The following is a 24409-nucleotide window of genomic DNA, read 5'->3' as shown; positions in this document are numbered from 1 at the left end:
GTTCCCTGCTATCAACCGCGGTCCAGAAGCAGATGGATGGTCCTCCTTCCGACGAATCGGCAGAACGTCAATAGAAGCCTAAGTTTACGTCAGAATGCTGCGTCATTACCTCGCTTAGTTTCGCCCAGGCATTTTATCATCTCACATCATCGCATGAAGGGTGAGTACAGCACAATAAGATATTTTAAGAGATCAAAACCACATTCACGTAACTTTTATCATAGTCTGTTGTTGTAAATGTTCTATATTATTACTTGTTACTCTCTTACTGTGCCTACTTTATAAAGTAAACTTTATTTTATATAGGTATGTTTTATATAGGTATGTTTATAATAGGAAAAAGCATAGCATATATAGGGTTCAGCACTATCCAGGCACCCACGGGGGGTCTTGGTGCGTATCGCCTGTGGATAAGCACGAACTGCCATATTGGCCTGTGTTTCTCTTCAGTTACATAAGTAGATACATTTGGAACTAATCCCTGCAGAGATTTGGGAAATCAATACAGGAGAGTTGAAGGGAAGGAGTCATCAAAACTAGAGAACAAAGGGGTACCATTAAGACCCTTGTTTCCTTCCCCGAAGCCCCTAGCACCTGGTAAATTTCCAAAATCTCATCAGAAAGCATAATATATTTACAGTAATATTTATCCTCTTGACTATTAACTCTGTGCCAAATATTCTTGCCTACATTATCTTTAATTACTTCCAAACCCCACAAATTAGATATATCATCCCCCCATTTTGCAGATGTTTTCCAAGGCTGCAAGATTTTAGCATTACTAAGAATCAAAGAACTTGTGGTTGTGGAAGTGGAATGAAAAATGGAATTTCTCTGATTCCAGTGTGTAAATGTACTTTGCATTGTCAGTCCTAGGAAAGCATCTATCTCAAGCAGCAGTAGCCCAGTATTTCCCATATCACCTAGTGAGGACTTGTGGCTCAAGCTGAATTGACAAGATTCCTGCCAGCTTTATATTCCAAAGAAACTGGTTGTTCATCACATTTATGCCTATACCTCTGTCTATGTGTATATCTGACAAATCAAAATTTGCAGGGTGATCAAGCATGTTTAGTAATGTGAAGAAATGCCTAAGGATAAGTGCAAATTAAAATTAACACCAAAATAGAGAAATAGGTTATGCATAGTGAGTATATCAGTCAGGATGAGCTAGGTTATACTACAGTAATGACAATAACAAAAAATTAAACTGTCTGTGATTTGGCCAGACAAAAGTTTATTTTTTGCTCACTTGAAGCCAGTTTAGGGTTCAGGTGACTCTCCGGGATAGTCACCTTGAATGTGGTCGTTTGGCAATCCAGGCCGCTTGGAGCTTTTGGCTTCTTCTCAACACGTGTTTTCACAATTTCAGGGAAGGAGAGTGCTGATGTGTCTTGTACTGTCAACTTAAATATCTCCATACAGACGTGACATATATCACTTCACTTCCAACCCATTGGCTCTCCAGTGTGCCTAGAAGGAAAAGAGAAACAAACAGTGAGTAATACAAGTGTCTCCTACACAGAGCAAAAATCAAAAAAGAGAGAGAGAGAGAATATAAAGTATAAAATAAACAGAGAAAATTGATAGAGTGAACTGTGTTATGATTGCATGATTGATCATGTTTTTGCTATTTTAGGTACTGAATGTTAAAAATTATTCTAGAGATGCCTGGATGGCTTAGTCAGCTAAGCGTCTGACTCTTGATTTTGGCTTGGGTCATGATCTCATGGTTCCTGAGTTCAAGCCCGGCGTCTGGCCCCCATGCGGCTCCTAATCAGGCTCCCATTGAGCTCCTCACTGACAGTGTGGAGCCTTCTTGGGATTCTCTCTCTCTCTTTCTCTCTCTCAAGATAAATAAGCTTAAAATAATTATTCTACAGTCTTTCAGAGGAAAAATACATGAATTTCCACTGTTAGAGTTGAAACAGCTCACTACATGTTACCCTGTACCTTCCATCAGTCTTTGAGATGTTGCTCCGTCCCTGAAGGCTTTTTAGTGGGTTGAAGAGGTAGATAAGTAAGGGCAAAGAGACTGACTATGACAGCAGAGCAAATAGTTTATATTGCACAAGCAAATCACTTCCCTGATTTTTTCCTACCTTTTTTTTTTTTTACCTTTGAAAAGAAAAATGTTGATTCCATTTATATACTTGAATATCATGAAGGCATGAACTCATTGGTTGTATTTATAATAGCACCAGTCTTTCTATTGCTGCTTAGAAAATGAAAAATAATTTTACTGCTTTTAGCTTGGACCCCACTTCTTTCATTTTAAAGAATATAGTTTTAAAGAGAACCATTGCTGGAAATAAGGGCCTGGGGAAAGAGCATGGTCCTTCAGCTCACTTGAGGGACATCGTGTTCCTCTCTATTGTATTCCTCAGAGCTAATGTAATCTAAGTGACATACAAATTGAATTGGCTTTCCAGATTTTCATATACTTGTAACAGGTTGTTGAAGAATATAGACTCATAGAGGTAAGAATATAAGTTAAACATTTTTCCCGAACTGTCCTCGATAGTTACTATGCTATAAATTACTTTTTCCATCTCTTACTGAATCTTTGTCAGAGTCTATAAATTTTCCAGCCACTTTTGTTTATTAAGATTCCAATCAAGTCTGCAGCATCAATATTGTATGGATTCAAAGCTCTTCTTCTTCAAGGATAGAGTCGAGTAGCTTGGTGGTGGTACTTTCTTCTTACAAGATTCCTGCTCCTAAATCTCCTAAAAGTTCTGACTTCTCTAAGCCTGGGGATAGAGATATCAGAGAGAAGTGGCAAATCTTTCCCCATTTGTCTGTGTGATGACACAGTCCTCCTCTTACTGTGTTTTTGTTCTGTTTTGTTTTTGTCACTTTTCTGTCATTGATTATCTATCTATGCTTTTTGAAGAATATTTGGTCTAACTCTTGATAGTTCAGCAAATATGTTGGTCCTTTTGAGCTTCTCCACTACAAAGTTTTCTTTTGTACACCATCTAGAGTTGTCTCCACTTTTCCCCCTTAAAGCACACAACCACTGATCTACCCCTTGGAACTTTCTGGCTGGTTACCTTACAGTACATCAGTGGGAATTGGGAATCTGTCTCAGGTGAAGTACTAGAAAGATGGGTGAAGCCCAGATGTCTTCTGAATTGTCCATTCTGTCCCTAGGTGTGTTAAATCATGGTAAGAATAGATGGTCCTCCAAAGATTTCCACATCGAATCCCTGGAATCTATGAATGTGTCATGCTACATGGCAAAGAGAAATCAAGGTTGCAGACAGAATTAAGGTTCTAATCAACTGACTTTAAATGAGAGATTCTCCTGAATTACCTGGGGGGATCCAGTGTAATCATGGAGGGCCTTAAGAGTGGAAGACGGAGGCAGAAGGTTGGGTCAGAGTGGTGTGACGTGAGGAGGACTTGACGCGCTGTTACTGGCTGTGAAGCTGGAAGAAGAAGGTTACGAGCCAGGAAATGTGGGAGACGCCTAGAAGCTGGAAGAGGCAAAGAAACATCATTTTCTAGAGACTCCAGAAGAGAAGGCAGCCCTAGGGGCACCTTGACTTTAGTTGAGTGAGACTTGGGTCAGACTTCTGATCTACAGAACTATAAAATTGTCAATTAAAGCTGTAAATTAGTCTTAAAGCACTAAATTTGGGGTAATCTGTTATGACAGCTAGAAAACGAGTACACTGGACAATCCTTGCATTCTTGCCATGCCAGTGCTTCCAGTTGCTCCACCCGGCTGCCTCTTCTTTCAGCCTGGGTTCCCTTTCCTCAACTCAGGCCTGTAAAGGTACAGACTAGCAGTTCTGCAGCCCAGGTAGTGTCAACATGGGGAACGAGGGGTGCTTTCCCTTCACACAAGCAGTGGCCTTCTACTTACTTTTGAGTTCATTTTTTCCTGAAAGTATACATTTATTGCTAGAGTAAATGTTTTACAAAGCTCTTTGCAGAAACACAGCAGCCTCTTGCCATCAGTACCTTCTACTGTTTCCTCGTTTACAGAGGCAACCGACTTTAATTCATTTAGCTATGTCTTTTGGTAGTCATACCTCTAAATGACATGCTTATATTGCTACTTCTTGATCTTTCTATATCTGTTGTCTTCCCCAAATGGAAAAATTATCCATCCTTTACCTACATCCTTGCCCACCATACATAAAATCTCCTCCCTCCCAACCTCCCAAGAGGGTTATGTTATAATTTTGTCTTAATAACTGTTAAGAATTTATATTGTTAGGGTGCCTAGGTATCTCAGTCGGTTTAGCACCCGACTCTTAATTTTGGCTCAGGTCATGATCTTGTGGTTCATGGAGTCTGGGCTAACAGTGCGGGGCCTGTTTGGGGTTCTCGCTTTCCCTCTCTCTCTGCTCCTCCCCCCTACACACACACACATGGTCTCTCTCAAAATAACTAAATAAACATTTTTACAAATCTTAAAACAAGAATTTACATTGTTATGACATGTAAATCCTCACACAGTATACTATGATTTTCATCATCTTTGGGATTAAAATTGTCTTTTCTGTTAATTTTTTAATTTTCTGGGTACACATTATGCTTCCAGCTCAAATATTTGCCAAATAATAGAAATCCTCTCTCAATACTTTTAGAGACAACAGGTGTTCTACTTTTAGTATTTTCAGAGAAAACACAGCCATAAACTGATCTGCTTCAATCTGGACTCATTGCCTCTACGTCCCTGCAAACCATTCCTCCTGAGATCTCCTTCCATTGTCTTCCTGAGGGTTCTTTAAATTTTTTTAATGTTTATTTATTTTTGAAGGAGAGAGGCAGAGCATTAGTGGGGGAGGGCAGAGAGAGAGGGAGACACAGAATCTGAAACAGGCTCCAGGCCCTGAGCTGTCATCACAGAGCCCAGTGCGGGGCTCGAACTCACGAACCTGGAGATCATGACCTGAGCCCAAGTTGGACGCTTAACCAAATGAGCCACCCAGGTGCCCCATCTTCCTGAGGATTCTTGTCACCTCTTGCTTGTGCCAGATATGTTTCCAGTGTCCACTACTGGCAAAGTATGAGCAGGAGGTAAAATTTGAGGATTTTGTCTATCTAAAAACATCTCTTAGCCTTGTCTCTACCCTTGTCTTGATTTTGTCTGGGAGTTGAACTGAAAATAATTTTTGCTCAGAATTTTGAAGCAATTGCTCTGTTTTCTTCCAGCTGTCAACAATATTGATGTCAGACTTCCAAAGCTGTTCATACTCTTTTTTTTTTTTTTTAAGTAATCTCTACACTCAACATGGGGCTTGTTCTATGAACCAGATGCTAGTCCTCAGCAGATATTGAATCTGCCAGTGCCCTGATCTTGGATTTTCCAGCCTCCAGAATTATAGCAAATAAATTTCTTATAAGTTGCTTATAAGCCTTCCAGTATATGGTATTTCTGTTATAGCAGCCGAAACAAACTAAGGCACTCCATAAATTTTCCTTCCTTCCTCCCTCCCACCCTCCCTTCCTCCCTTCTTCCCTTCCTTCTTTCCTTCCTTCCTTCCTTCCTTCCTTCCTTCCTTCCTTCCCTCCCTCCCTCCCTCCCTCCCTGGGAGATTTTGTTTCCTAGGAGATCTTACCTTGCTTCCAACATGCATATTGAGTTTACTGTTTCCCTTGACATGTTTTTAATTCTCAAGGGCTCTTTTTGGTCTCTAAGTGCATTTTAAAAGTAGTATCCTATAATTGTTTTGTGTATGCTGCATTCTACCTTGTGTTTTATCCTCTCCAGAAACTAAAACCTCCATTGTCTACCAGATTGGAGAAGCTATAGTAATATATCTTGTGATATATATACTATATAGATATACTATATAGATATATACTATACAGATTTTATATACTGTAAGATATAGTAATATATCTTGATATACATATATATATATATATATATATATATATATATATGGTAATGTGAATATATGAAATAAGTGAGAGGATCTAAGATTCTAACTTCTTCTTAAACAGACTTTTAGCCAATCTGCTGTTTTTAAAACCATCTTTTCCCCCTACTTCCAAAGCATCTGGTGCTTCCAACTACTGGAGTGTTTTCAGGGATGAGCAATGCAAATTGGGTTATTTATTGGCCTTCACCACTGCCAGTTTAGGATCCAGCTCTCTCAGAGCTGGTAGATCCATTAACTTTCATTCTGATTTTCAGGTTCTGATTTTTCTCAGTTTATCTGCTTTTGCAAGTATTTTTTCTCCTGTTTTCTTTGTTCTTGTGATATCATTCCTTTAAAAATTCTGCAAACTGTCGTTTAAGTAGGGTTTTTATAATGAGTAGGGATAAAAGTATATGTTCAGTTCATTGTATTAAATACCTTTAATTGGGATGACACCACACATGTTTATGAACAATTCACTTAGAATCATCCTCCCATTCTAATCACTTGGCTTTGGCAGGAGTGGGGAAGGATAGCACAAAGAAAGAAAACCCTCTCAACACAACACTATACTTCTTAGAGAACTTAATGCTTTCTGCCATTCCCTAGGTGGTGGTTGCAGACCTATTTCTATAGCCTGTTAGAAAATGTTGTGTTAAGGGTCTCACCCAAATTTGTGTTTTGTTTTAGAATTTTGCATTTAAGTTTTGGCTTTGTACCTTAGCTAAAATTCTGAGATTACAGGGAAAATTCCACTCAAAATCCTATTATATGCTGACCTGGTTATTATATTTCCTAAGAAGTCTTTTTTCCCCAAGTTAAATTACAGAGTTGTTCCGAGTAATCAGATGGTTGATGATAGTTATTTTGTTTGGATTTCTTTCACCTGTACCTTTTGATTATCTGTGTCCTTGGTCTTAAACATAAGAGTAGGAACAGATTTCTTTGTGTTTGTACTCCCACAAACTTATGCAGGTCTTCAAATGCTATTTATTTCGTGCCAAGAATGAGTATGTCATCCTAAATGGAGACCTGATTAGGAATATTTCATAACATATGGTTCTGTGTGTTGAAGAGTGGAAGTTTTGAATTAGGACTTGTAGGAAAAATCCTTGTATAATACCTTCAATCAAATCAAGTAGACTACACTTATTGTATTTGAAGTATGTCATTTTTCCCTTCTTACTTTTTAAAAATATTTAACGGCTCAAAACAACTTTAACACTAGTTTTAATCCCTTGAACATATATGTACATACATCATAAATTCTTAGGACATAAGGTTAAGTAGTATCATAATTAATGGTTTATAGCTCTGTAACATCACTTCCCGTTTTAATGTCCTCTAATTCCATTTAAGGAACTCACCCTGGACCTGGATCTGTTTCTAGCAATAATAGTTTTTATTCATTGTCATTGTTCTTTTATATTATTCTATTTTTATGAAGCAAATTCAAATGTGAGTTTATTTTTCTCTATGATGGAAAGTAGACTATTGATCGATTAATTTTCACATGCAAGGGTTTCTTATTTATTTATTTTTCCCCTGATGGTATGGCACTGCTAGTGACAATATTCCAAAAGACAGCTCCATTGCTTCTGTGCCTAGGACCTAGAGTTAATTTCCAGCCTCATTTTTGATCTTACAAGCCTACTGCAAATGTGATGTTGGTAGAAGAAAGTTTTCCTCATCCTATATATCTTGCACATGCCTCTTGACAGTATTTTACGATATCATTTTTTACAAAGATTTAAATATGTTAGAACTATAATTTCTGGTAGTTGATTCAATCAAAGTAAAGTAAAATAAAATAAAATAAAATAATGCTATGTTGCCATAAATTGATCACATTAGGGTGTTTCCTTAGCAAGGTGAAGCTTCAATCTTTGTTAAAGGGAATGACTACATTTTGTAGGCCGCCAACCAGGAAAGAAACATAACGGGAGCAAGTGCTGGCTTTGCCTGGGATTGAGCCATCCTGCCCAACGCAAAAGGGAAAAATGAACTCTAGCAGAGTAGTGTCAATTAATGAAGGTTTGTCTTCATGTGCAGGAGACAAGATATTATAGTGAAAAGGCTGATGTGGGTTCTGAGACACAGAGACCTGTCAGGACTCAGCCATTTGCTTGCTGTGTGACAGTGAACAGATTACTGACCTGAAGCTCACTTGCTTCCTTGGTAAAAATTTTATATCTTACAAGGTTCTCCTGAGGATTCAGTGAGATAAAATTTGTGAATGTCCTTTGTAAATTTAAAAATTCCATGGAAATCCAACTGGTATGATTGTTTAATGCTTTCTATAGCCGAGGGTAGTTTAGATCGCATTTCAGGACTGTCTAGCACGGTGTCTGATAAAGCATATGCTCAATAAATAGTAGTTCCTTTCTTTATCCAAGGAATAAAAATAAATTTCCCAGTAATGAGCAATTATAAGATACCATAGCGATTCCAGCACAGCATAAACATTTGGGGGGTGGGGGAAGACAATTACATGGAATATTCTAAAGTTCGTACAACCTAGTTTTCCAAGGATTATCATTATTGTAGAAAAAGAGTGACAATGCACATATGGTATATATGGCACAAGTGGTTTTTCCTTTTCACAAAAATAATACTAAGTAAGCTAAAATTTACCTAAGTCAATAGATTAGATGATCATGATATAATAATGGTGAAATTTAACACTTTTGAGGAATTGGTAAGAAACTTAGAAATCTCTTCTATATTTCAATAAACTGGCATTATTCAGAGATCTCGTATGAGTAACTAGTTATTTACTTGAATGACTAAGTTACTAAGTAATCTATTTAGTGGATAATAAAACCAGAACTGAAACACGAATCTGTTGATCCTCAGCTTAGTCCTCTTTCTACAACACTAGGCCGACAATTCTATCATTTATGATTTCATTCATTTGACAAGAATTTAGAATACCTTAGTTATTGACAAACGTTCTATTATTAAACATTTTCTTTTAAAATAATAATTTTTTGGGGCGCCTGGGTGGCGCAGTCGGTTAAGCGTCCGACTTCAGCCAGGTCACGATCTCGCGGTCCGTGAGTTCGAGCCCCGCGTCAGGCTCTGGGCTGATGGCTCAGGGCCCAGAGCCGGTTTCCGATTCTGTGTCTCCCTCTCTCTCTGACCCTCCCCCGTTCATGCTCTGTCTCTCTCTGTCCCAAAAATAAATAAATGTTGAAAAAAAAAATTTTTTTAAATAATAATTTTTTTTCTGAATATGCTAGTTTTAGAAATTATGCTTCCTGAAAAATGCCCATTGATCCTGTACCTGTGCCTCATTGGCTCCTCCCCACCTATATAACTATGCTGGATAAAAGCAACTGTTCATTTCCTAACAGCAGCAACAAATCATGTGGATTACTTCCCTCAACATGTATTCCAACCCCTTGTAGCATGCAGAAGCTGGAAAGCTAAAAAAAAATCTACATTTCTCAGACTTACTTGAAGCTACAGTTACACTCATCAGATGACCTGAGGGAGGCCTCTTTGTTTTTTTTTTTTTTTTCAACGTTCATCCATTTTTGGGACAGAGAGAGACAGAGCATGAACAGGGGAGGGGCAGAGAGAGAGGGAGACACAGAATCGGAAACAGGCTCCAGGCTCTGAGCCATCAGCCCAGAGCCCGACGCGGGGCCCGAACCCACGGACCGCGAGATCGTGACCTGGCTGAAGTCGGACGCCCAACCGACTGCGCCACCCAGGCGCCCCAGAGGGAGGCCTCTTTGGAAGTGAATGTGGGTAGGCATGTGGTCCCCCCACTTTTCATCGCAAATCGGACCAAGGTGACATAATTCTGGGTCTGGCAGCTGTTTTGGAATTTCCCCATTGTACAAATACCTTAGTGATCACAGGCAGCAGATTTTTATACTTTACAATCTAATGTTCCTAACCATAATGTTTCCTTGATATTTCACTAAATGACTAAATCACAATTTTATTAAAAATTTCCCCATTGCAAGTTATTGACTCTTTTCAATTTGTACTATTATGAACACTGTTGGAATATAATTCTAAATGTTTAAATTTATCTCCTTTAAAATTATCATACCTGAGGATAAATTCATGGATATGAGATTAGGAGCTGAAGGGCATACTCACTTCTATAGGATTTTGTTCTGAAGAGATGCCTGTGTAGGGGCCTCTTCTGGACAGAGGACAGAGGTATGTATAGATGTTAAAACTAGGAGACATGTAAGTTACCCTCTAAGAGCAGGCAACAGTTGTTTTGTCCTGACTTCTTCCACATACTTACAGGCTGAGCAGACTCTTTATGCCACTCAAAATTAGGGGCAGGAAAGATGGTGGAAGTTTAGGGAATCCTCCCTCTGGACAGAGTAGGAATGGAGAAGAAAACTTCAACTTGGCTTCTATGCAGACCCTGAGAAGGAAAATTGGGATCTACAGACATTTATAGAGTTAGACACAGTTACTGTATATCTATTTAAATAATTTATAATTGTTATACAATTATGAAAAATTTGAAATTTCCCATTTTAAATCATTAAACTTTGCCAATTTCCTTAGTAATGTTCATGAAAATAATTTGAATGAATAGGGATGCATTTATGATTGGGAGCACCAAGAAAGGGAGGAAGCAGGGACTGTGCTACTTTTCAGAGCCCTGCTAGAAGAACACAGCTTAATTGTGGACCACTTGATGAGGTGAACTGGCTGGTCCCTTCTCATGTGTAAGCCTTGGATCTAGTTCTCAGTCAAGTGTGTCCGGAGATTGAAAGCTCTTTTTTTGTGAACAGCCAAATACACAATGGTGTCTACCTAAGTGGTATATCCAATGGGACTAAAATCCATTAACAATATTTTTTTTTGCTTTGCTAACACTAGTGTTCTTAACTTAATGGTTTAGTTATTCTGTGTCTATCTTCACGAGGTTTTTTGGCAGAACAAAAATGTCTAAAGTAATATTTAGCACTGAGAACATAAATAAATTCAGTTGCAGTATATCTCTAACATAGTTAACACAAAGTAAGATCCAGCAGCAGATAAAAAGCTATGACATTAAAAAAAAATGTTTGCGTGAGCATTGTCAACTCAACTAAAAATGTGTATTAATTACCTGTTTTGTACCTTGTACTACGTACCCTAGGGATGGGGAGAGAAGGTAGGTACGAAGAACCACAAGAGAGGTCTGTCCTTGCCCTCAAGGAGCTAGCAAGCTCTGTTTTAATGAGTACTACTAGCCATATGGACATTAGGGGAAATCTATATTGTGTATGCATGCATGTGTCGCAGTTTTGCTGTCTGTAAATATGGTGTGGAAGCGCTGAAGTCTCTACTGCCAACGTGTAAGTACATGAGCAAATGAGACGCCTCTTCAGCTACTGTTCTTGTGCTTATGTTTAACACATTTTTAAAAAGTGGTTATTGGATATACCCAAGCTCTTTTTTATTATGGAAATAGATATCTTATTAGGAATTACGGGCCCTCCATTCTGTCTGATGTGTTGAGTTTTCAAGCTGTCCTTCAGGATAAGTGAGTTGCAAAATATAATGATGCATGCCTGTGTTGGAGGTGAACAAGAACAAGTTTCAATGTATGTTGAAGTTATTTTAGAGCAAATTTCACAATGCTAATTGTCCTTCAAAGTAATCTGTCTTAGAAGTCAAATCTAACCAAAGAATTGAATGCCATCTATTATAACAAATGTAAAACTCAATCATAATTTATTACTGTGACATAGGATAACACTACATAAGTATAAACATTTTTTGATAGATATGAAAAATTGGGCAAAAAATTCGTAATAATTCTTCAATATCCACTCAGTCTCATAAAGATAGGTCCACGTTTTTAATATATATTATCCTTAAGTAAGATACAAAGAAACATTTTGTACTTTCATCACACATGTAGAGGAAATTATATTATCTAAAATTTTGGTTATTATATGTCGCTATATCTTATACAGATGAGATACCTCATATGGTAAAATTATATTTTTATAAAATAGCTGTTATTTTGTTTTACAAAGTTTATTTGGGAAATTATCAATTAACTGTGTCAATTTGATATTCATTAAAATGTTTATTCTGGAATTGTCTAAAATATCCATTGAACATAAACATGCCATCTGCAAAATAGGCAGCATTCCTTTTAATTCATTTAGCTGCTTTTTTCTGACAAATATAATGACCTTTTAAACTACCCTTAATATAATATGTTTTATCGTGTAAGGCTTCATTTTTTCAGCAATATGATGAATTAAAAGCAATACTTGAGCAGGAATTATATTGCACCTGATTAATTATCCCTAAAATTTTCAATTTATTTTTGGGTTTATTATTATTGAAGCTTAAATTGCTTAGAATTAAAAATGGAATGAACTAAACTAAGTTTTAGTGGAGTCATCCTATGCTGAAAGTGCATTTTGTGGCTTGTGTCAATTATGGCTTATACTGACTTGCTTTTGCTTCTGAGAACTGAAGAAGATGCCAAATATGGCAATAAATCAGCGTGGGTTGGGAAATCATTGAAATTTCAAAAGTCTTTACACCTTTTGTAGCAGCCTATATAATCTCACAAAATGAGAAAATAAGTCATGGTGCCATAACATAGTGGTATTTTATGTCTTTAAACATAAAATTTGTACTCATGTGACATTTTATTGCTAAGGTAGAAGTACCAGACTCTTGAAACTATTATAATACATAGTAAAAAGAGGAGACATTGTTTATGATTCTGTGCACAAATAGGAGGAAATGTAAATTATGTACTGAGACTAGGGAACAATTGTTTTTTCCTGATTATTCCATGCACCTACAGGCTGAAAAGACTCTTCTTCCTAAAATGATACCAATCAATAGTAGGGGCCCGAGGATGGTGGAAGTTTGGGGAACCCTTCATCTGGATGGAGTAAGAGTGGAGAACAAATTGTGAAATGTTCTGTGAAAATAGCTTACCATCTGTATTAGCTATGTATTGCTGCATAACAAAATACTTCAAAAATTAACAGCTTTAAGAAACTAACATAACTGTCTCACACAGTTGCTGAGGATTAAGAATTTAGGAATGGCTTTGCTGGGTGATTCTGGCTCAGGATCTCTTACAAGATTGTAATCAAACTGTTGGCTGAGACTCCAGTCTTTGAAGACTTGAGTGGCATTTGGATTAGCTTCCAAGTTCATTCATATGGATGTGGCAGGAAACTTCAGTTTCTCACCATGTGCTGCTCATGATGTGTCTTCTGTCAGCAGAAGTAATCCAAGATGGAGGCTGTAGGCTTTATACACTACTCTCAGAATGGACACACTTTCTCTTCTACCATAGTCTACTGGTCACATGAGTCAGCCTCGATAAAATATGGGACATAAGTACATAAGGATATGAACACTAGGAGCCAAAGCTCATTGGTAGTTATCTTGGAAAGTGGCTACAGTCACCTTTCACAGCATCCTTTTTTCCATCATTTATTTATGCATTCACTCATCTGTAAATACTTATTAAGCCTCTGTGTTCCAGGAACTGTGTTAGATCTTGGAGATAACCAAAGTAGACATAGTTTCTATGCTCATGGAGACAAAGAAGCACCAGATATTTATAGTGATTAAAGCTATGTTAAGGAAGCCCACAGATTATCTCATAGCCTCCCATAGTATTTTGTATTTCCTTAACATAGCTCTGGTTCTTGTCCGACTCCATGAGTGTAGGGAGTATTCCTACCCCAACTGATAATGCTTCTTCTCTGATTATTTTCACTTCTATTCCATCTTACTACATGTTCACTTCATGCACAGCAATGGAACTTTTCTTCACCCAAAGCATCTTTGCCTTCAAAAGTGCTGATTTAAATAGTCCACTCTTTAATCCCAATTGATATTTCCAACTTCCTTATTTAACTAATTGTACTGGGATTGTACTTAAACACTATTGTGATTTCTGGGCCATTTATCCTCATATTTTCTTCCCATCTGTCAGATTGCTCCTGTCTCCACTTCCCTTTCTAGCCTCATCATTTCTACAGTTCATCATTTTAATTTTCCTGTTGCCAATATCCCAAATTCACTTCCCCTTGTTTGACAGAATGCCAAACTAGAATGAACCCAATTATCTATTTATTTATGCCTTTGGATGACAGCTAGAGTACTGGAAGAAAAATCCAAAATAAAGTATATGGATTTCATTATAAATTTATAATTATTAAGCTGAAAATGTATTCCAAGTATGCCAGAAACTTGATCTCATTTTCCAAGTCAGCTTGTTCTTCAACTACACACTATTCTATTCCTTTTCTCCTCTCCTTAAATATCTGACCTGTCTGTACCCTTACACTCTCAACTCTCAGCAGAAAACTTCTATGGAGGAAATAGAAGCCACCATCCGGAGGTGACTCAACTTCTCTCTACTGTATTTCCAAAAGTAATTCTGGTTGCACTCATTCTGTCTTCCATCCCTCCTCTTTTAGTCACTGGAGAAAAAGAAGTTTAACATTTCAACAGAGAATGAGTATTCAATGAAGCAAGTACCTGGCGGAGAGGAATCAGAAAACCTTTGAGTTTTAGGTAAAGATTAAAATGGCATAGGTTTAAAGCTCCTATTTTGAATTAGAGATGAGAAAATCTATGATTGAACCTAAAGAGTTACAACTACATAGGTTCTTCTGCTGTGCTTTCATGGCGTCCCACCACACTAACTCCCTTCCTTCTCCTCTATCACTGTAACTATTTACAAACCTATCTCCCTAGACTCTTGTGTCCCCTGCTGAGGAGAGGGCCCAACTAAGAAAGAATGGCAACCCTTACGGCAGTCCTTACAAGCCCTTAGCAAGTGCAACTTACAAGGCCAGGTTTTATGAGTGGGGTAAAGTGGTAAAGGCTGTGGGAGAAGTCAAGCAAAATGATGCAGTTTGAGAAAATAGAACCCAAGTATGATTAAAAATATTTTTAAACTTTTTTGGTAATGTTTGTATTTATTTTTGAGAGATAGAGACAGAGCACGAGTGAGGGAGGGGCAGAAAGAGAGGGAGACAGAATCTGAAGCAGTCTCCAGGCTCTGAGCTGCCAGTACAGAGCCTGACGCGGGGCTCGAACTTGCAGACCGGGAGATCATGACCTGAGCCGAAGTAAGATGCTTAACTGACTGAGCCACCCAGGCACCCCTAAAAAATAATTCTAACAGCCCCCCTCAACCTAACAATGAAATGAGAGAGAAATAAGTGGGAAAACAAGGAAATAAGTTGGATCATATATGAGAAATTATTAAATATAAAGGCTTCGTTTCCAGAAAGACAGTGGATTCAAATGCGTGGCCTCTCAGGAAATATTTTCCAAATTATTAAAAACTTTGCCCTTCATCTCAGCATGAGGGTTCCTCACCTTCTTCAGAGGAAGACCCATGTGGATAATTGCTACAACTGTCCACACCACACATGATTTCATAACATTGGAGTCAGTTTCAAGAAATTTCATGGGTCCCATTTATTTTCTGATTGTATGACTAACTATTGATGGTCTCCCCATAAGCCCCGGAGACACATGAAAGATAAATATTTGATGATTTATAGTTATCTGTGGTGTTAAATTTGTTTTAATTTTCTATTGCTTTTATTGTTCTTTCTTATCTTTGAGTGAATCAGACAAGAAAATGATTTGAGGGGAGCAGCTCTCTTTTATGTTCTTCTATTTAGGACTGGCTACACATGGGTGCCCGTGCAGGTGTATGTATGTGCTGAGAGGACAGGTTTGGTTACCTCTTGCTCCCACATTTCTCCCACCATCCCCTCACTTTCAGGATTTCTTATATAAGAGGGTTGGTCAATGTTAAAATACAGAGTTAACAGAGATGCAATATTAAGAACTATTAGGTCCACTTAAAAGTGAATCATAGTCACTAAAGGCTGATAAGATTCATAGTTGAAAAAGGCATCATGATAAAGAAACAAGATAAATAATGAAAAAAAGTAAAAAACCTGGAGAAGTACTTAAAATAAGACAATGGCAGCCTAATTGGTGAGGGTTCTTTGAAAATAATTGAAATCCAGATCAAATCTCATGCTCAGAGGTAATAATCCTAAAATGATTGATATGGTACCAGTTTTATTCATTAAAGTTTAAAAAGAACTCTATTATAAACAAAAGAGAGTATTTTGTAATGTTTATTTATCTATTTTGAGAGAGAGAAGAGAGCATGCAAGCACAAGTGTGTGTTAGTAGGGGAGGGGCAGAGAGAGAGGGAGAGAAAATCTTAGGCCCTGCTCTGTCAGCGCAGAGGCTAATGCAGGACTCGATCCCACAACCATGAGATCATGACCTCAGCCAAAATCAAGAGTCAGGAGCTTAACTGACTAAGCCACCCAGGAGCCCCCAAAGAGAGTATTTAATTGAATTATAAATGATGACAGTTTGTAATGCTTGATTTTATTTTTAACTGATTTTACCTTTTCCCTTTACTGTCTACATTTTGAATCTTGAAAACTTTGTTCTCTGTCAATAAATCCATAACCAATGCTAAAAGATTTGTCACACACAAAATGAATAATTTTGGAAACATTATTAGTACAATTTAAAAACTAAAAAAATCCGTTCATCAGTTGATGGACATTTGGGCTCTTTGCATAATTTGGCTATTGATATTGCTGCTGTAAACATTGGGGTGCTTGTGCCCCTTTGAGTCAGCAGTCCTGTATCCTTTGAATAAATTCCAAGCAGTGTAATGGCTGAATTGTAGATAATTCTTTTTTTAATTTTTTGAGGAACTTCTGCACTGTTTTCCAGAGTGGCTGCACCAGTTTGCATTCTTACCAACAGTGCAAGAGGGTTCCCATTTCTCCACATCTTGCCAACATCTGTTGTTTCCTGAGTTGTTAATTTTAGCCACCCTGACTGGTGTGAGGTGGTATCTCAGTGTGGTTTTGATTTGTATTTCCCTGATGTTGAGTGATGTTGAGCATCTTTTTGTGTCTCTATTAGCCATCTTCTCATTTCTTCTTCTCTTTTTCTCATTGGATTGTTTTTCAGGTGTTGAGTTTGGGAGGTTGCTTATACATTTTTGATACTAACTCTTTGTCTGATATGTCATTTGCAAATATCTTCTCCAATTCTGTTGGTTGCCTTTTAGTTTTGTTGATTGTTTCCTTTGTTGTGAAGAAGCTTTTTATCTTGATGAGGTACTGGTTCATTTTTGCTTTTACTTCTCTTGCCTTTGGAGACATGTCAAGTAAGAAGTTGCTGTGGCTGAGGTCAAAAACGTTTTTGCCTGTTTTCTCCTATAGGATTTTGATGGTTTCCTGTTTCACATTTAGGTCTTTCATCCATTTTGGATTTATTTTTGTAGATGGTGTAAGAAAGTAGTCCAGTTTTATTCTTTCTACATATTGCTGTCCAGTTCTCCCAGCACCATTTGCTAAAGAGACTGTCTTTTTTCCATTGGATACTCTTTCCTGCTTTATGGAAGATTAGTTGGCCATGTATTTTTGGGTCCATTTCTCAGTTCTCTATTCTATTCCATTTATCTCTGTGTCTCTTTTTATACCAATACCACATTGTCTTGATGATTGCAGCTTTGTAATACAAGCTAAAGTCTAGGATTGTGATGCCTCCAGCTTTGGTTTTCTTTTTCAACATTACTTTGACTATTGGTTTTTTTTGTGTGGTTCCATACAAATTTTAGGATTGTTTGTTCTAGCTCTGTGGAGAATGCCGGTCTATTTTGATTGGGATCGCATTGAATGTGTAGATTGCTTGGGTAGTATTGATATTTTAACAATATTTGTCCTTGCAATCCATGAACATGGAATGTTTTTCCATTTCTATGTGACTTCTTCAATTTCTTTCATAAGCTTTCTATAGTTTTCAGCATAGAAATTTTTTATGTCTTTGGTTAGGTTTATTCCTAGGTATTTTATGGTTTTTGATGAAATTGTAAATAGGATCAATTCCCTGATACCTCTTTCTGTGCTTCATTATAGGTGTATAGAAATAAGACCACTTTCTGTACATTGCTTTTACATCCTGTGACTTTGCTGAATTCATGTATCAGTTCTAGCAGTTTTTTGGTGGAGTCTTTTGGGTTTTCCATGTAGAGTATCATGTCATCTACAAAGAGTGAAAGTTTGACTTCTTCTTTGACAATTTGGATGCCTTTTATTTCATTTTGCTGTCTGATTGCTGAGGTTAGGACTTCCAACACTATGTGAAACAACCGTGGTGAGAGTGGACATCCCTGCTGTGTTCCTGATCTTAGGGGGAAAGATCAGTTTTTCCCCATTGAGGATGATATTAGCTGTGGGCCTTTCATATATGGTTTTTATGATGTTAAGGTATGTTCCTTCAATCTCAACTTTCTTGAGGGTTTTTATTAAGAATGAATGTTGCATTTTGTCAAATGCTTTTTCTGCATCTATTGACAGGATTATATGGTTCTTATCCTTTCTTCTATTAATGTGATAAATCATGTTGATTGATTTGTGAATCTTGAACCAGCCCTGTACCCAGGAATGAATCCCACTTGATCATGGTGAATAATTCTTTTAATGCACTGTTGAATTTGATTTGCTAGTATCTTGTTGAGAATTTTTGCATTCATGTTCATCAAGGATAAGAATATGTGGTATATACAATGGAATGCTACTCAACAATGGAAAAGAATGAAGTCTTGCCATTTGCAACAATGTGGATGGAGCTGAAGGGTATTATGCCAAGCAAAATAAGTCAGTCAGAGAAAGACAGATATCACATGATTTTACTCATGTGGAATTTGAGAAACACAACAGATTGACATAGGGCTAAGGGTAGGAAAAATAAGATAAAAACAGAGAGGGAGGCAAACCATAAGAGATTTGTAAATATAGAGAACAAACTGAGGGTTGATGGGGCTGGAGGAAATGGGAGATGGGCATTAAGGAGGGGACTTGTTGAGATGAGCACTGGGTGTCATATGTAAGTGATGAATCCCTGGATTCTACTCCTGAAGCCAAGATTTTACTGTATGTTAACTAACTTTAGAATAAATAAAATAAGGGGCGCCTGGGTGGCGCAGTCGGTTAAGCGTCCGACTTCAGCCAGGTCACGATCTCGCGGTCCGTGAGTTCGAGCCCCGTGTCAGGCTCTGGGCTGATGGCTCAGAGCCTGGAGCCTGCTTCCGATTCTGTGTCTCCCTCTCTCTCTGCCCCTCCCCCGTTCATGCTCTGTCTCTCTCTGTCCCAAAAATAAACGTTGAAAAAAAAAAATTAAAAAAAAAAAAAAGAATAAATAAAATAAAAAAATAAAGGGAGAGAAGAAACAAAAATAATTTCAATAATTCATATTAAAAAAACCTAAAAACTAAAAAAAAACAATATACAGTTGAACTCAACGGAGACAGGTAAATTTCAGGTGCCAAAATAAAAAGGGGCTGGGGAGATCAAAGCAAAGCAATAAACACGTGTTGATAACGACATGACTTATGGGATTTGGAAGGTGGAGCTAGAGTTTTAATTCTTATGTGGGGAAAAGAGATCAGGCCAGGGAAGAAGGTGAGTTGGAGACTGAAGACTGACTTATTCTCTAAAGCTCACAATCTCTAAAAACCAACCTCCTACCATCTCTTTCTTGTATCCAGGAGAAATCTAGTACCTATTACTTAGGATAAATCAGTGACTGTTATTGAGTAGATCTTTTCTTTCCAGAGAAAAGGAAACTGGTTCAATTATATGGTCCTCATAACAAGGGTAGATCTTAATGTAACGCCATATTTGTCCAATGAAAAATAATTGAGTCCTTTTTTCCTTCCTTCTTCCCTGCCTCCCTCCCTTTCTTCATTCCTATCACTTTCCATTATTTTGCTCCTTTTCAGAATAGTACATATTCATGATTGATGATTACAGTCCCAGCTCAATTCTCATATGGCACAGACTTGAACATAATTTATGATTAAAACCAAATGTGGAGATAGTGATGTTTTGTACTTAACAATTTAAGTTGCCAAGCAGGAGTGGCCCCAGTAGAAGATTCAAAATCAGAAGGAAATTAATATAAAAACTGGTACAGGATTTATGAAAACCATGGTATATGGACATTTGCATAATTCAGGTTCTATGAGATCTCTCTATCTCTTTCACATGCACACACACACACTTTTTATGTTTGCAGTTAAAAACTACACACAACATAAGAAGAACTATTATAGGGAGAGTATCACATTTTGAAAATAGAATTTTTACCATAAGAACCAGAAATATGAGAACAATTAGAAAGACCTTAAACATAAGTTTCTTGTGACTCCGCTCACTGGGAACCAGTCCTCCACCTGCCAGAGTAGGCTTCTGTACTCACTTGTGGATGTGGTTAGGTGCTGTGGAAAGTGTGGGTGAGCTCTAGCAATGCCGCTGTGAACTTAGTCCAGAGTAAATCCAGAGTTTTCTTTAGGCGACCCTGTAGTGATGGCCACCGTGATCAGTGAAGCAAAATCTTCACACTCTCTTTGTGATTGTGGTGGTTGACAATAGACAGAAAACTACCACAGCAGGTGGAAGTCCCACATGCTCTCGGAGAAGACTGGCTGGTTTCTCTGATAAAGAAATGGTTACAAGGAAGTAATAGATGGGTCAATTAAGCATCTCTTTCTGGATGACTAGTATTATGATACATAGTTCCTTTGTAATTTTTTTTTGCAGTAGATGGTATTGGTGAACCTGGTGTCCTGGCAAGCAGTGGAGCTTTTGTAGCCCTCTTGTTATGAGATATTTCTGGAATGGGTATTACTGGAGTGATATAATTAGGAACGATTGATGGAGAATGTGTTAACATAATGTAAACATACAGACAAATGTCTTCTCATACTCTAAACCTGACGGATACAGAAACACCAAAAAGTCGGATTGTTATGCTGGAAGTGTCTGCCAAAAATGTAGTGCCTCAGGATTCCTGCCACAGCATCAAAGTGGCAGTGAACTCCACCCACTGAATAGTGTAGGCCATACAGCAATGAGTAAAAGAAATTGGTGTTACAAAACAGGTAAGTAAGACATTATTTACTGCTTTCTGAGAGACTGTGAAATTCAGTCATACATGCACTTTGGAAAGAAAGATTATTTCATTTTAATTCTCAACATTTAAAATTTCCAGAGATAAAGCTATCAACAAGATGGAGGATAACAAAATGAGAGTTTCTAGAGGTGATTCCATATAAATGGAATCCTTTAATATCATTTTACAGGAGGTTTTTAGAAGCCTTATTTTGAATGGCTACAGAAGGTATGATGGTTGAGATATGACTGCACTTAAAAATATAAATTGTAAGGTTGATGTGTTAAAACTCTTCATGGATCAGCACTACTCTAAAAAAGGACAGTTGCTGGCACTCTGTGCGGTCACATGAAAATTCACCGTGAAGTCTGACTTTATTATAGTAGCTGTAAATGGGATAAGAGGTACAAGTTTTATGTTGCACTATGAGGTTCCTACCTACACCACTAATAAAATTGGTGAAGTCATTCACATAAGTAGAAAGGAACTTGGTGCTCTCACAGATTAAAGCTCTATACACTGTTATTTACAAAGATTTTGTTTTCACTGTGAGAGTCACAGTTGAAGTCCTTGAATAAAATGGTTCATCTTCTACAGTAGTGTTCTCTAGTAGAACTCTTGGTGGTGCTTAAAATATTCCATACCTGCATTGTCCATCATGGTAGCCATCAGCCATGTGTGGTTCCTGAGATTTCAGAATGTGGCTAGAATATCTGGGAAACTGAATTTTTAATTTAATTTAAGTTTAAATTTGAATTCAAATAGCTGCATGTGATCAATGATTACATTATCAGGCTCTCCATCTCTACAGCACTGATTGGTGTCGAATGAATGTAAGGGTTCCAGCTTTGTCTGCTCTTGTGTATGTGGCAATGTGATTAATTACCAAAAATAATCCTGAGGGTAAAATAGTGTATCATTTGTTCAGAATTAATGGAAATTGAAGTTTAAAATGAAATGATGTGGATTTTAAGATAGCTGACATCCATAAGGGAATAGTTGAAATTCAAGCCAATATTAAATTTCCAGGGGCACCAATACAAATTTAAGGGAGGCCATTTAACAAGCCTCAGTAGTAAAGAAGATATAACAGGTAATGAACAAACAATTCAAAGCCTCGAGCATCTAAAAAGTAAAACAGGCCTGTTGTGAAAACTGTCCAGATTCCATTATCAAAAATGATCCAAGCTTTTTGGACTGGGAGATATAATTTTTAAAACTTCAGGTAAAAAAGGGGAATAACTGTCAGTTAGATAAAGAAACATTTTCTGTATTTGCATCCCCATATTGTGCTATGCCTGAAGTGAAAGACTTCATTCCTCGTGTCCACAAAGATAATGAGGGGCTGCAGTTAGAATCTGAGGCAGTCTCCACTGACACAGTAACTGCCACCAGAGACACTGGGACAGTGACAGAGGTGTATCCATTCATGATGGTAGTACTGTTCCACAGGGTCCAGTGTGGTTAGTGAAAGATTAAATATCCCACTGTTCTGCAGTCAGAAATCAAGGTGAAAGGTTGTGGACGTTATCTGGCTGGTGATAAAAATATGCACTCTTGTAAAGTAATTGCTGTAACTCTTGTCAAAACACTAAAGGATAGAAGCAAGATAGTAATAGAAGATGCAATTCCTCAGTTATTATAAACTTTTCTTTCTCATGATTTCTTAAATAATTGCAGGGTAGAATTTGCCACACCAACAATGATTTTAACATTTCAGGAATACTTTCTAGTGTGTGGATTTATATACAAAACAAATATGTACTAGTATTTTATTAAAAGTGAAGTAGAAGGAATTTAAAAAAAGAAACAAAGGAAAGCCTTGGGCAGTGTGAAAATAGAACAGGAATATGTGAAGCACAGTGGTGAATTTCTGTAAATGAAAAATAATTATTTAATTAAAAATAAACAATGAGTGATTTAGAGAGCAAAAAAACTGAAAAAAAGTGTTAGTAAATTGAAAAATAGGCCTAAGGACATTTCTGGGGAAAAGTACAGAGAAACAGAAGGAAAAATTTGAAACACAGGTCAAGAGAAAGATAGGTTTGAAATGATGTGTCTTCATCTACTGTCCAACACTATTTTCTATTTTTTTTTTTAATTTTTAACATTTATTTGTTTTTGAGGTGGGGGGAAGGGCAGAGAGAGAAGGAGACACAGAATCCAAAGTGGGCTCCAGGCTCTGAGCTGTCAGCACAGAGCCTGACATGGGGCTCGAACCCACAAAATGTGAGATTATGACTGAGCCGAGGTTGGAACGTTCAACCGACTGAGCCCCCCAGGCACCCCTATTTTCTTAGATGAAAGCCAGAAGAAAAAATGATCTAATAAATCAACATTTCAAAACAGAAGAGGAAACAAGCTACTATGAACAAGTGTCAGTAGAAACAATAAATAACAAAATTAGACCCTCAAGGATCCAAACATAGTAATGATCAGAAATATAAAACAATTTATGAATATATGTTTAAGGGAATAAAAATAGGAAACCACAAAAATAAGTAAGTGATAAGATTTAAAATAGCAAAGCAAACCTGGAGAACAAACCAGAAATTCAAAAAATAAAAAAATATATAACCATTGAAACTACAAGATGGATTTAAAGAAATTATTAAGGATTCAGCAAAGAGGAGGAAATCGAAAAGACAAGTTAGAACATGTAGATAATAGAATGTGAAAGGGTTACATACATCTAATCAGAGTCCCCAAAGGGTAGAATTGCAAGAGTGGAAAGAAATAATGTTTGAAGAGATAATGGCTGATTATTCCCAAATTGAGGAGACATAAATTATCAGGCTCGGAATGCATCTCAAATCGCATAAGGATAAATAAAAATAAATCCAATTCAAGATATATTTATTAAACTGCAAAACTCCAAAGGTAAAGAGAAGATATCAAAATGCATGGAAAAACAGCCTACCTATAATTCAGTGTAGTTTGATTCACTGCAGGTCTCTTAAAAACATTAGCAAAAAACCAGAAGATGATAAAGTAATATCTAGATAAAGCTTAGGAAAAAAACTATCAACATAGAATCATATACATAGCAAACTATTTCTCAAGATTGAGGAATAAATATTTCTTCAAGCAAGCAAGACACAGAGTTAATTACAAGTACACATTCTTAAGAGGAAATAATACAGAAAGAAGGGAAAAAATCTATCTCAGACTAAACAAAGTCTAAGATGCAATTAGGAATGAAAACTAAGACATTTTAAAACATGTGAGTTAGCCACAAATCATCAGCCATAATAATGTCTAATTTGTGGGTTAGTAAACAACCAGATAAAACTTATTTCTGGGCAAAAGAATTGTATTACATAGGAATTGTGCTATAGGAGTTAAAGCCCTGTATGTTAAGTGTATGTTAAAAAGAAGGTTGGGGGACGCCTGGGTGGCTCAGTTGGTTAAGCATCCGACTTCGGCTCAGGTCACGATCTCGCGGTATGTGAGTTCGAGCCCCGTGTCGGGCTCTGTGCTGACAGCTCAGAGCCTGGAGCCTGCTTCAGATTCTGTGTCTCCCTCTCTCTCTGACCCTTCCCCGTTCA

The 24409-nt window shown here is 37.3% G+C and overlaps 1 long non-coding RNA gene across 1 annotated transcript in view; it reads left to right on the top strand.

Moving 5' to 3' along the window:
• Positions 1–24409, top strand: part of LOC123606772 — a 238143-nt gene continuing 213734 nt past the window's right edge. The window contains exons 1-2 of the long non-coding RNA XR_006716494.1: positions 1–160; positions 1373–1497. This is a non-coding gene — a long non-coding RNA (uncharacterized LOC123606772). The remainder of the gene's footprint in view (positions 161–1372; positions 1498–24409) is intronic.

This window comes from Leopardus geoffroyi, chromosome A2, assembly GCF_018350155.1.
Source record: "Leopardus geoffroyi isolate Oge1 chromosome A2, O.geoffroyi_Oge1_pat1.0, whole genome shotgun sequence".
NCBI lineage: Eukaryota > Metazoa > Chordata > Mammalia > Carnivora > Felidae > Leopardus > Leopardus geoffroyi.
This window is presented reverse-complemented; position numbering and strand designations above follow the sequence as displayed.